Consider the following 12,695-nt stretch of genomic DNA (forward strand, 5'->3'; position numbering starts at 1 on the left):
CTTCCACTTAGCACCTAAGCTCTGGCCAAGCTTTGGTTCTAACTGGCTGGGAAACATGCCATGAGTCCAAAGTGTTTTGCACCAAAATGTGATCAAATAATTTCTATTTACCAAATTGAGTTTACAAAAGTTAAACCTTCTTCCAGGTTAACTTGGGGTCCTTACCCGGGAAAGGTTCTCTAAGTTTTACCTGTGAAGTGAATGTTTTCAGTAATGATAATTTCCAGACCATGGCAACATATTTAACTAATGAAATTTCCTTAAGTAAACTTATAACAAATCTAATAATAGAAATTACTTATAGCAAAGCAAATTAATCTGATAACAAGACAATGTCTGTTCTCACAAGAGAAACGGGGGAATTGTTGGAAAACATAGCTTTCCAGCAAAACTCATGCTAACCGAACAGAGCTGAGCAAGGCTTCAGTATTCCCAGGCCTCAGTAAAATTCCGACAAGCTGTAGTGATTTTGTTTGCCTGAGAATGCTCTGTGGGAAGAATGCCATGAGAAAGATTAGGAGTCAGGAGTGTTATGAGAAAAGAATAAGGGAGTTAGCAGGAGGATCCCTGAGCGTGTGAGAACAGCTGCAGGTGTGCGTGTGTATCTATGAATAGAAACTTCTGTAACAGTACATAAGTCTCTCGTTTAGCGAAATAAAATTGGAGCTTACTTTATATCTCATATTGAGACTGCCTGTGAGTTTTCCCTCGCGCCGCATCTCGTTATCCCATCTCCTATCCCACCTAAGTAAAGTCAATTAAAGCTAGCTAGAGAGATACAATAAAATTTCTTAAGTTATATTTTTTTCTGACAAGCCCAGTGATTGAAAACCTTTTACAGCTAGGGCTATTGAGAGAGTGCAAATCTGATTTTAACACCCCCATTTTACCAGTCTGCAAGCCTGATGGGTTATATCGGGTGGTACAAAATTTAAGGGCAGTAAAAAAAATAACTGAGGACCTCTGTCCTGTGGTGTCAAATCCCTACACACTACTAACTGAGTTAACACCTGAACTAACCTGGTTTACTGTTTTAGATTTGAAAGATGCCTTCTTTTGCCTCCTTCTCCATGAAGCCAGCCAGAAAATATTCACGTTTGAATGGGAAAATCCCAAAAGCGGACGCAAAACTCAGATCACTTGGAAGGTGTTGCCTCAAGGATTGAAGAACAGTCCCACCCTATTTGGGGATCAACTATCAAAAGACCTGGAATCCTGGGAAGCCCCCTCTGAAGAAGGGAAGCTATTGCAATATGTTGATGACATCCTAATAGCTACCCAGACAGAAGAAACCTGCGTACTCTGGACAGTAAGTTTACTAAATTTCCTGGGGCTTCAAGGGTACAGGGTGTCCAAGAAAAAAGCTCAAGTAGTAAAACCAAAAGTAATTTATTTGGGCTATGAAATCAGTGCTGGGCAGCGAGCTTTGGGACAAGACCGGAAAGAGGCCATTTGCCAAACCCCGAAACCCCGAACTGTAAAGGAGCTACAGACTTTTCTGGGGAATGACAGGATGGTGCAGGCTTTGGATCCTTAGTTATGGGGTCCTTGTAAAACCTTTGTATGAGCTCATCAAAAAAGAAAGCAGAGATCTTTAGTGGACAAAGGAAGCCACAAGGGCCTTCAAACAACTGAAGAACGCCCTGATGTCAGCTCCAGCTTTGGGACTTCCAGATGTGAGTAAATAATTTTTTCTGTTTTCTCATGAGAAGCAGGGGATTGCCTTGGGAATACTAGCACAAGACCTGGGCCCATATCAACGGGCAGTTGCTTATTTCTCTAAGCAACTAGACACAGCAGCCAAAGGGTGGCCCAGGTGCCTCAGGGCTGTTGCAGCAGTCGTGCTAAACATTCAAGAGGCACGCAAGTTTACCTTGGGCCAGAAAATGACTGTGCTAGTGTCCCACACAGTGTCTACAGTGCTGGAAGTGAAAGGCGGACACTGGCTTTCCCCACAGAGGTTCCTGAAATACCAAGCCATCATGGTGGAACAGGACAATGTGGAAATAGTGGTCACTAACATTGTCAATCCAGCTTTTTTCTGCTGGGACGCGAGAGGAAGCAAGCGACAAGCACAAGAAGAGTTATAAGCAAGCTCCATTTATTTCACAGTATACATGGCTTATATATTCTTACAAGTGATTATGCTTACTACTAAAAGTTACAATCTGCATTCTATGCATTCCATTCTCACACTTTCAGGGTTCCCCCTGATTCGCCCCAATCGAGCTCAGAGACACTTCAGAGACCAAGTCAGAGAAGTGGGTATTTGCTTTATTCGGTGCACCGGATGTGTGGGGATTGTTTCCACCAAACACACACACACCTCAGTACCCCAAAGACACAGAGTTATAGGTAAAATCATGAATATTAATTACATTCTTCAGGATAGGAGTGGTTATACAAATCATTTCTCGGAAGTCATTAATATCATTAGCATGTGCACCACGCATGCTCCGTATATCCTGGTGGTCTTTGGAGACCCCCAAAGCCCCCTCCAAGGTGACGGTCTTTCATGGGATGATTCAGCGGTTTCTGTGCTGGTTTCAAATGCATGCTTAGCCGATAAGCCATCAGGCCAGAGCTGTTACCTACAATTTGAATTTGAATTAAGAGTTCAGCCTTCAGCCCTGGAAGCCACAGACAGGCGCCTGTGCTGGTGGAAGGGGGGGGCAAAACCTCAGAGAATCTTTCTCAATCCCCCCTTTTCTTTTGTAATTTGTAATTCTTTACAAATCTTGTATGTCATGAAAGTAAATACCTTTCTCTATTTTATATCTAAGTTTATACTTTTGCCATTGAATATAAGCATTGCAATTTCAAGTACATAATATCAGACAACAATAACTACTATTGCAGACAGTAAATAACAATGCAATAACACAAATAACTATTACATACATTTGTTTAAGTTAGGATTAACATAATTGCAACAGCTTGTATTTATAACTGTACATACTCTTTTGGCATACAGCAAATCTATAGTTAATTGTGAGATGCTCTTTATCTTGATTTGCTGTGCTTTTATGGCATCTGCAGTAGCATTCATTATGGTCTCTACAGTGGTAGAAAGGTTCTTCTTTAGTTTGCTTACTTCGGGCCAGGGTATAAACTACCTGGCAAAACTGAAAATTGGTGGGTTTATCTATTAGTATAAAAGTTCGGAGTAAGCTTTGTTAGTTGAGGAACAACACTAATGTGGAGAGATATTGGTTGAGCAGTTATTTTGAAGAAAAAGAAGAAAGACAGAATCTATAGAAATTCTAAGAGGAATGTTAATTCTTTTGGCTTTCTTGGGCCTTCTATCCCCTAGCAGGTTTCTTTGGAGCCAGGGATGGGGAGAATGGAGCACTGTCCTCTGCTGTGTGCATGGCTGGCCCCACTATAGGGCTGGGCTTGGAGCTCTGTGCAGCACTGCCTCTGCTGTGTCCATGACTGGACCTCACTGCAGGGCTGGGATGCCCGGGGGGGTGAGGTAAGGAGCAGTTCACTGTCTCACCAGGGCAAGGCCTGACCTGTCCCTTTCCCACCCACCATACACACAGGCATTTTGAAGTGTTGCAGAGACATTAAATTTTCCAGTTTTGGCAGCTCACATCATGGCTCCAGACAGTGACCAGGACCACTGATAGCTTTTCTTGCTTGTAAAATGGGGTACTTTTCTTCCTCACCTTGGTAGAATTTCTAGCAAACAGAGCAGAAAGGAAAGAGGAAAGCATAAAGGATAACTGACTAAGATTCTCATGCTGTTAGTTTTTGCTTGTGATCCATTAGGCTATCTTTTCTCTCCTTTTCAGTCTTTTGTTTTACTCTCCGTAAATCTAGATTATCTTTCAATTTACAGAAAAAATATGCTCACAAATATTAGCCACTCACATAAATCAACAGACGTTTAGGATCTTTTATACGATTTTGGGAGCTTTTCCTAGGACTTCAAATGTGCTACTGAAGAATAGCACTTTTAACTGCTATTTTAAATTAACTTTTAAATTGCAGAGCCCAAAGCCTGGCAGATTGGTCTATGACTTTTAGCAATTTTTCAAAGGCAGTATTTTCTTTTTGTGGGGCTTAGCATTCTTAAACACTGGACAAACAAATATGCATTAAACAGCAACAGTTATAAATACTTAGTAGAATAGCCAGCCATCCTTTTGAAACCTTTTCATTTTAAAAATAAAATTATTTTGTTATTATTATACTTCAATTTTCACAAATTTAGATTCAAGCTCACATAGCTTTCTCTTTTTTTTTTTTTCCTGGCTTACTTACCCCTTTGCATCTGAAGCCATACTTGCCATTACAATTATTACAAGGTTTTGCTAGGATAGCTGACTGTGGATAACACTGTTCTGGTAATACAAAAAACAAAACCATTTAATGTGTTTCATTTTAGTGTTGCATCTTTTAACCAATTTACTGTATATTATATTGTCTAATATTGTTCTTTTGTGTCCTCTTTGTCTGGAGTTTCACACTGGAGAGGAGTCTCTGGCTGTGGATCTCACTGTCGTGAGGGACGTTAGCAGTTCTTTTGCTTCTGTGGCTTGAGTGGTTGTCAGAGACTGAAATAGTTCATGCCTCAAACATTGATATAAAGTTTTGCTCATTATAACAAAAAGTGTATAAAGAAGCTACAATCAAAGAAACCTCCCTGAAGATACCTGACTGGGACTTTGGACTGAGTCAAACTGCTGAGATTAGATAAAGGGAAACCTATTGTTCAATCATCTCAAGCTGAGGGAAAGGTATGCATACACAAAGGCCAAAGCCACCAGCTGTGCTGAGAAACATCCCTGGCTGAGTTTGGGGTGGGGGCAGAGCACAGCTCACAGAAGCCAGGTTTACACAGACTGGCCCAGCTGTGGAACCCCCAGCCTCACTGGCTACATCCATGGGACTTTCACGTGAGAGGCAGCTGAGGGGGAGTCACAATCCATCACAGACCCCCCAGAGTGCTAGGCCTGGCACCACAGGAGTACACGTGATGCAAGCAGAGTCTGCTGCTAGAGGCTGCCCCCTCCCCTGGGGGGACATGCCTGGACATTGTCCCTGGCCTGAGTGTATATTAACCCATGGCATCCTGTGCTCTTGGAGGGACCACCACCACCGAGAAGACCGGCTGGAGAGGATCAACGCAACATCGTTGGGATCCACGGATGGTGATATTTTCTCTTTCCCTCTTTCTGTCCCCCCCACCTCTTTTCTTACTTCTTTTTCTCTCTTTTCTTCCCTCTCTCTCTCATATTTTCTATCAAATAAAACTCATACTATTGACTGGCATATGGTCTCGTTTGTACCTTAATTCGGGCAGAGGTATTTCTAAAGAACCTTAATAATTGGATCATAACATTTTATTGGCGTAGTCGGCAGGATAACATTCTCTGACCCGAAGTGCCTTTCACAATACTATTGTCTTCTCTCATCAAATAATTTCACGTTCTTCCTTTTATACTATTTAATTATTAATTATTATTATAATTATACTATATCATAATTAATTATACTATACTATGTTAGTATACTATATACTAACAAATACAAACACTACCTTTTTTTTAAGGGTGGTAAGAGTTGTTATGACTCCATCCATAACAATTCTCTTACACCAACTTTCTTTGACGGGTTGTGCATATTCTAGTTTGTTTAAACACTTAGAAATTTGACTGCAATTTTCTCTGAGTACATTGTGGAAATTGAAGTGTCATCTCTGGGGGCCAGAAGTTATAGTAAACTGATATGGGGGTTCTAGTTCCCTTTAGTGTCTTTTGTTGTGCGAGTCCAGAATTGGCAGGTTTTCAGTCCTGAAGCCAATTCTGCTGCTTGTGTCTCGTGGGGAGGCCTTCCTGTCTGTAGTTTGTAGTAAAAGCCTCTCCTTAGTGTTTTGTGCGGAGCTAGTGAAGCTCCTGTTCGTGGTGTTGTGCGGAGCCTAAAAACTCCTGTTTGGAGGGGACCCACGCCCCTACTTTGTGGTTTTTTTTTGTGTGTGTGTATTGAGACTCTGAGCTTTTTGCCCCCTTCCACCAGCACAGGCGCCTGTCTGTAGCCTCCAGGGCTGAAGGCTGAACTCTTAATTCAAATTCAAATTGTAGGTAACAGCTCTGGCCTGATGGCTTATCAGCTAAGCATGCATTTAAAACCAGCACAGAAACTGCTGAATCATCCCATGAAGGACTGTCACCTTGGAGGAGGCTTTGGGGGTCTCCAAAGACCACCAGGATATACGGAGCATGCGTGGTGCACATGCTAATGATATTAATGACTTCCGAGAAATGATTTGTATAACCACTCCTATCCTGAAGAATGTAATTAATATTCATGATTTTACCTATAACTCTGTGTCTTTGGGGTACTGAGGTGTGTGTGTGTTTGGTGGAAACAATCCCCACACATCCGGTGCACCGAATAAAGCAAATACCCACTTCTCTGACTTGGTCTCTGAAGTGTCTCTGAGCTCAATTGGGGCGAATCAGTATTTTGTTGTAAAAAGCCAGAATTGACAGGTTTCACTCCTGAAGTCACTTCTGCAACTCTTGTCTTTTAGGAAACACCCCCCACCACCCTCCCCCCCAGTCTGTGGTTTGTGTGAAAAACTAGAATTGGTTCTAACCCTGAAGCCCATTATAAAGCTGCTGCCTTGTAAAGATAGTGTTGTCCCTGTACAAGCTTAGGTATTTTTCATGCAGCTTCCTCTGTTGGGAGGCTGTAGAAAAAGTTTAGGGGAAAATTCCTATCCCAAGCAGCCAGTGTAAAAATAATGTTGTATTGTCTTTCTTTAGTTAATTTGTTACTTGCCTGTCTACCCTAGCTTAGACTTAGTGCAAGAAAAAGTAGAATAAGAAGCAATTGGTTACTAAAAATATGCTTGGTTACTAAAAAGGTGATTAGTTCTTCAAAATGTTTTAAGCAATGGCATTGCTTGTCATTAAATTTAATAATGTCCAAAAAAAAAAAATCACTAAAACTAAAAAAAAAAAAAATTAATGCAATTAACATCTTGTTCCACTCAGGCAAGTATTGCCGGGGAAGCTTGTTTCTTTTCTTTTCTAGGGATGTCAAACACTCTTGCATTAAAGATAAGGAAAACGAGTATGAGAGCAGAGAATCTGCAAACAGCAAAATCATGCCTAAATGTGATGACCTTTTCTTCATGTAAAATCTATCGTTTAGTGTTAGCAACAAGAAGTTTTATTTCATTTTAATAATTGGCCTGGTGGGCCACATTTTCACTTTTCTTTTATAGGAACGTACCAACACATGAAATGATGCTGCATGAGAGCCAGTGAAAATTTAAAATGTCACCATAATTGCTTGCATTGTCAGTTTGTTAACATTTGTAATTTATTCGTGTTGTCATTGCAAGTAACTTGCTAGAAGATCAAATATTAGTTAAAATATTTTATATATTCTTATGTTTGATTTTTATCTAACTTATTTTGTCTTTTTACTGAAAAATAATGTGGCAAAAGTTGTTATAGATGCATAATTTGTCTCAACCAATTTAATCCTGAGAGTTGGTATAAGAATTTATACAAAATGCACTAATCATCTCAGTTCTGCCTTAGAAAAATTTAAAATTATTATAATTTGGCTAAATTTTTCAAATTTACTAAGTAATGAATTAAAAAATCTTAGCAAAACACAAACATTATATAGAATGACGTAAATAAAATACAAAAAAGCCTTCTACCAGCTCTCAAACCAATGGCTGTTAAATCTCCTGCCATATATCCTAAGAGAGTATTTTAACTCTGCCTCAAAAATTCATGAGAAAAAACTAGTTGAGATAATACAACTGAATTTGAAAAGGAATCAATTTCATTTTTTAATTACACTGATTGTAAAGCTATAATTTCTAATTTGTTTCAAGGCTAAATTACAACAGTGCTATAATCTGAATCTTAAAAAACAGAGCATAGCCCTCATGTAAAGATAAGATTGCTTAACAATAATTTTTATAAAATCTTTTGTATGTTAATTTTGTATCATAAAAGTAATTTTCATGATGTATAGAATTATCCAGCGAAAAAGAAATATTACCTATAAAATTCTACCAATTATATGTAAATGTGGTTGAGAAAGAAACATACATCCCTGCTAAATCCATCCACATTTATACAAAAAAAAAAAAAATGAAAACCAGCTGTATAATTCTATAACCAATTTCCAAACATATTAAGCTAACATCTAAGAGATACAATATAAAAATACCCCTCACACCCACCACCCATTTAAAAACACTAATTCCTGGGGTCGCGGGGTGGAGGTACTGACTAATGAAAATTAAATTGATGATTACAATTAAATTTATGCTTTGAACTATTGTATGTTATTGCTTCTACTATTTCTATCTTTTCTCCCATTATCTTTTTTTTTCATCACCTCTGTGGACAACCCATAGGCTAAAGAAGATTGCTAAAAAAGAGACATTTATTACAGTGTTTGAGTCACGGGGTGGCTGTCAGAGACTGAAATAGTTCATGCCTCAAACATTGATATAAAGTTTTGCTCATTATAACAAAAAGTGTATAAAGAAGCTACAATCAAAGAAACCTCCCTGAAGATACCTGACTGGGACTTTGGACTGAGTCAAACTGCTGAGATTAGATAAAGGGAAACCTATTGTTCAATCATCTCAAGCTGAGGGAAAGGTATGCATACACAAAGGCCAAAGCCACCAGCTGTGCTGAGAAACATCCCTGGCTGAGTTTGGGGTGGGGGCAGAGCACAGCTCACAGAAGCCAGGTTTACACAGACTGGCCCAGCTGTGGAACCCCCAGCCTCACTGGCTACATCCATGGGACTTTCACGTGAGAGGCAGCTGAGGGGGAGTCACAATCCATCACAGACCCCCCAGAGTGCTAGGCCTGGCACCACAGGAGTACACGTGATGCAAGCAGAGTCTGCTGCTAGAGGCTGCCCCCTCCCCTGGGGGGACATGCCTGGACATTGTCCCTGGCCTGAGTGTATATTAACCCATGGCATCCTGTGCTCTTGGAGGGACCACCACCACCGAGAAGACCGGCTGGAGAGGATCAACGCAACATCGTTGGGATCCACGGATGGTGATATTTTCTCTTTCCCTCTTTCTGTCCCCCCCACCTCTTTTCTTACTTCTCTTTTTCTCTCTTTTCTTCCCTCTCTCTCTCATATTTTCTATCAAATAAAACTCATACTATTGACTGGCATATGGTCTCGTTTGTACCTTAATTCGGGCAGAGGTATTTCTAAAGAACCTTAATAATTGGATCATAACAGTGGTTCCTTGTCTTACACAGCTTTTTGTCTGATGAGGACACACTGAAGGATGTTAAAACAAACTTGCACAGTGATAACACATGTTAGAGTGGGGAGAAGGATGAATTCTTGCCTCGTTTAACTCCCCATAGGGAATTCTTTTAATAAGTGAGAAATTAAAATTTAATAAACTTCCCTTTTTTCTTATAATTTCTTAAATGCATGTATTACTCTATATGCATATTTAGAATTAGTAAAAATATTCACTATTTTGTCTTTATATATTTCGCAGGATTTTATAAGCACTTACAGCTCTGCTGCTTGAGCTGACTATGTGAGAGGCAATGTTTCACTTATTTTAACTTCCTTTCTGTTGTAACGTGTGTCCTTCCTGTCCCTGACCCCGCCCCCCTGACCCCTTCTGACTGGATGTGAGTCAGGACCGCCCCCCATCCCTAGAGATAAAATCCCCAGCCACATCCGGAACGGGCCTCTTTGGTTCTGGACTCATATGGAACCTGCACCCTCCCTTGCCTTCCCTTCCCCCTCCCCAGTCTCCCCACTCCACCCCTATTTTCCTCAATAAAAACACCATGGAGACCAGGAACCAAACAGCTGCCTTTCTAAACCTGCAACGCTTCTACAAGAACCGTGTCTGACCAGCCCCACAGCTCGTGGCCATGGAATGACCATCCTGCGTGTTCCGGTTCTAGGGCAGCCCTCCCCCGCAGCAGGGGGGGGCTGCCCTCAGGTTTTGCACTGCTGCACCTTTCATTAATGATAGTGTATTTTTCAAATTGTTACTCTTCTAGTACTTTTGAAGACTCACTACTAAATACATTTTCTCCCCAGACCAAGGAGTGCCTCGTGAATCTTCACTAGCCTGGGTCTGGAGATTTTTCAACTTCCTCAAGGAGGCTGAGTCAAACCCCTTGTTTTTGGGTTTTTTCTTTTTTTTTTTAAATACTCTTGTTTTACTAGACAAGATTCACAGTACAATAACTGTGCTGGTCATCTACTCAGATGTTCTTTGAGTTAATAAATCTTTAGCTTGGTGTGAAACTTATGAGGTATATTCCTATTGTCAGCCTTCGGGCTTCATTTACCATCAGAGCTTTGGCTGCACAACTTGCAGACAGCGCGGCCAGCCTCTGGCTACATTCTGAGACAATCAATAGCCGCCAGCCACTGGATTTGGTAACTTATAAAATTAGCATCACGCCACCGTGTTCTCTAAAAGTGGCTGTCAAATTCTCAAAGCATGGGGAAGAACACCTTTTTGCAAAAGTTACTTGCCATGACAACTAACCATACAGAAAGGACTGAACCCTCTTGGGGACATGAATTAAGCACACATTGTCACGTTCTTGGCTGCTTGAACAGCCCTGGACAGTGGCTCAGAGACACACCTTGTCTCCACCTTCTCCTCAGCAGTTCTAAAATTTTTCCTCTGCAGCAGTTAATTTGCATTTTCTCTAAGGCAATTTGGCTGGCTGCTTGAAGGGTAAAGAATTTGAATTAAAAGCATTCGAGCAAACCTTTGTTCAAAAAAACCAAAACAGCAACTCAGAGTAACCCAGGCAGGAGATTTTAACCTTGAAATAGTTAATTACAAAATTTGGTATATCTTTTCTACAGACATTTTTGCTTTCAGTGTCTCTTTGGCATCACTTTTGCTTTTGCCTTTTTTTATCTTTTCTTACATATATTTGCAGTATCTTTCTAACCAGTTTCTTCAGGGCTTATTCAGCCCTTCTCCAGCCCCCACCCGCACTACTCCCTGGGGGTGCTCATTGTCCCACAAAGTCATTCTGGTGACCTAGACAGAACTCTTAACAGACAATTCACATTTCTAAACATTCCCTCTGCAGTATCCAAACGCAGCCCTTCCCCCTCCGAGGCTGTCAGCAGGCAAGGCCAGCAGCACCACAGGTGGTCGGTGTGTCCCACAGCCGCCCTGCCCCAGGGGCTGGCAGGGTCAGGGACTGCCCGGTGCTGAGCTCATAGCTGTCCCACAGCTCCAGCTCGGCTCCGCACCTCCCCACAGGCTCCCAGCCTGCGCATCCAGCCCCGCACCTCTGCGCTCGCCACTGCTACGCCGAAAGGGGAGGACACAGGGAACTGCAGCTCGCCCTGGGTCAGCTGCCGAAATTTTAGGCAAGATGGGGGAGGGTCCCGAAACACCTCTCCTCTCTTCCTTCTTTTTCCTTCCCCCTTACTCTTATTTAATTGCAAGCTCCATCTACTACAACATTCTATACAACCATATTTCAGCAGCTACACACAGGTGCTCTAAAGAGGTACTTATTAGATTCAATTAGTTATTTTTATCTCGCAGGCGTCCCCGCATAAATTTATATGCCGGCAAAATACCAATTAACACAGGTAAAATTTTACACACACAATACATGCACACACATTAAAAAATTTCAGAAGCACCCGAGCAAATAGACAACATCACTTCCTCTCACAATTAATACATGCGCACTGAGTTTAAGTTTCACAACGGTTTCCACACACAAAACACAGAATTTTAATCGCAAAATCAAATAGAGCAATACTAGAAAGGTGTTGGGGTCCGAGCGTTCTCAACTCAGCAGCCAAAATCCCTCCATTCAACAATATAATATGCCCCCCTCCAGACACTCCAAACCAACGGTTTTTATGTGACCCACACTCATTCACTCTTTGCCAGTCTCTTCGCTTTTCTCTGGCCATTTCTGTCACCAGAGAACGGAAACGTAGATAAAGCTCCATTCTCGCTCAGTGTCGGAGACACGTCTCATTCATTCACACTCACACATTAACAAAATAATGACACAGTAACACAGTAACAAAATAACAACAGACAGAACAAAAATCGCAGTATGGTGTAATACAGTGAGGTCCAACCCCTTAAAGGTACCGTTCACTATAGCGGGGTCCAACCCCGGAGTCCAACCCTTTAAAAGTACCTTTTCTTGACAGTGGGGTCCAACCCCGGGGGTCCAACCCCTTGCCCGGGACTAATTTTGGGAGACCCAGTCTCCACCTACCCTCAGGGCTAGCACCCCGGACCTGCAGGCATTTATTTTAAAAGTAGCAAATACCTTAATTTGGTGCAGATGGTCCTTTGTCTACTCCCGCCGTGAGCCAGAGGACAGCTGAGCTCCCCCTGAAAATTCAGGGTCGCGACTGGGAGGTCTGCTTACCCCGGATCCGGCAGCCGAGCAGAGTCAGTGTCCCATCTGGGGTGCCAGTTTGATTCGCCCCAATCGAGCTCAGAGACACTTCAGAGACCAAGTCAGAGAAGTGGGTATTTGCTTTATTCGGTGCACCGGATGTGTGGGGATTGTTTCCACCAAACACACACACCTCAGTACCCCAAAGACACAGAGTTATAGGTAAAATCATGAATATTAATTACATTCTTCAGGATAGGAGTGGTTATACAAATCATTTCTCGGAAGTCATTAATATCA

General features: G+C 41.6%; 1 long non-coding RNA gene across 1 annotated transcript in view; it reads right to left on the minus strand.

Annotated features, from left to right (window-relative positions):
• LOC146425355 (uncharacterized) overlaps positions 1 to 12,695 on the minus strand; it is a 569,707-nt gene that overhangs the window by 359,428 nt on the left and 197,584 nt on the right. The gene's annotated exons all lie outside the window — the stretch shown is intronic.

This window comes from Lichenostomus cassidix, chromosome W (genome assembly GCF_008360975.1).
Source record: "Lichenostomus cassidix isolate B80296 chromosome W, HeHo_3.0, whole genome shotgun sequence".
Taxonomy (NCBI): domain Eukaryota; kingdom Metazoa; phylum Chordata; class Aves; order Passeriformes; family Meliphagidae; genus Lichenostomus; species Lichenostomus cassidix.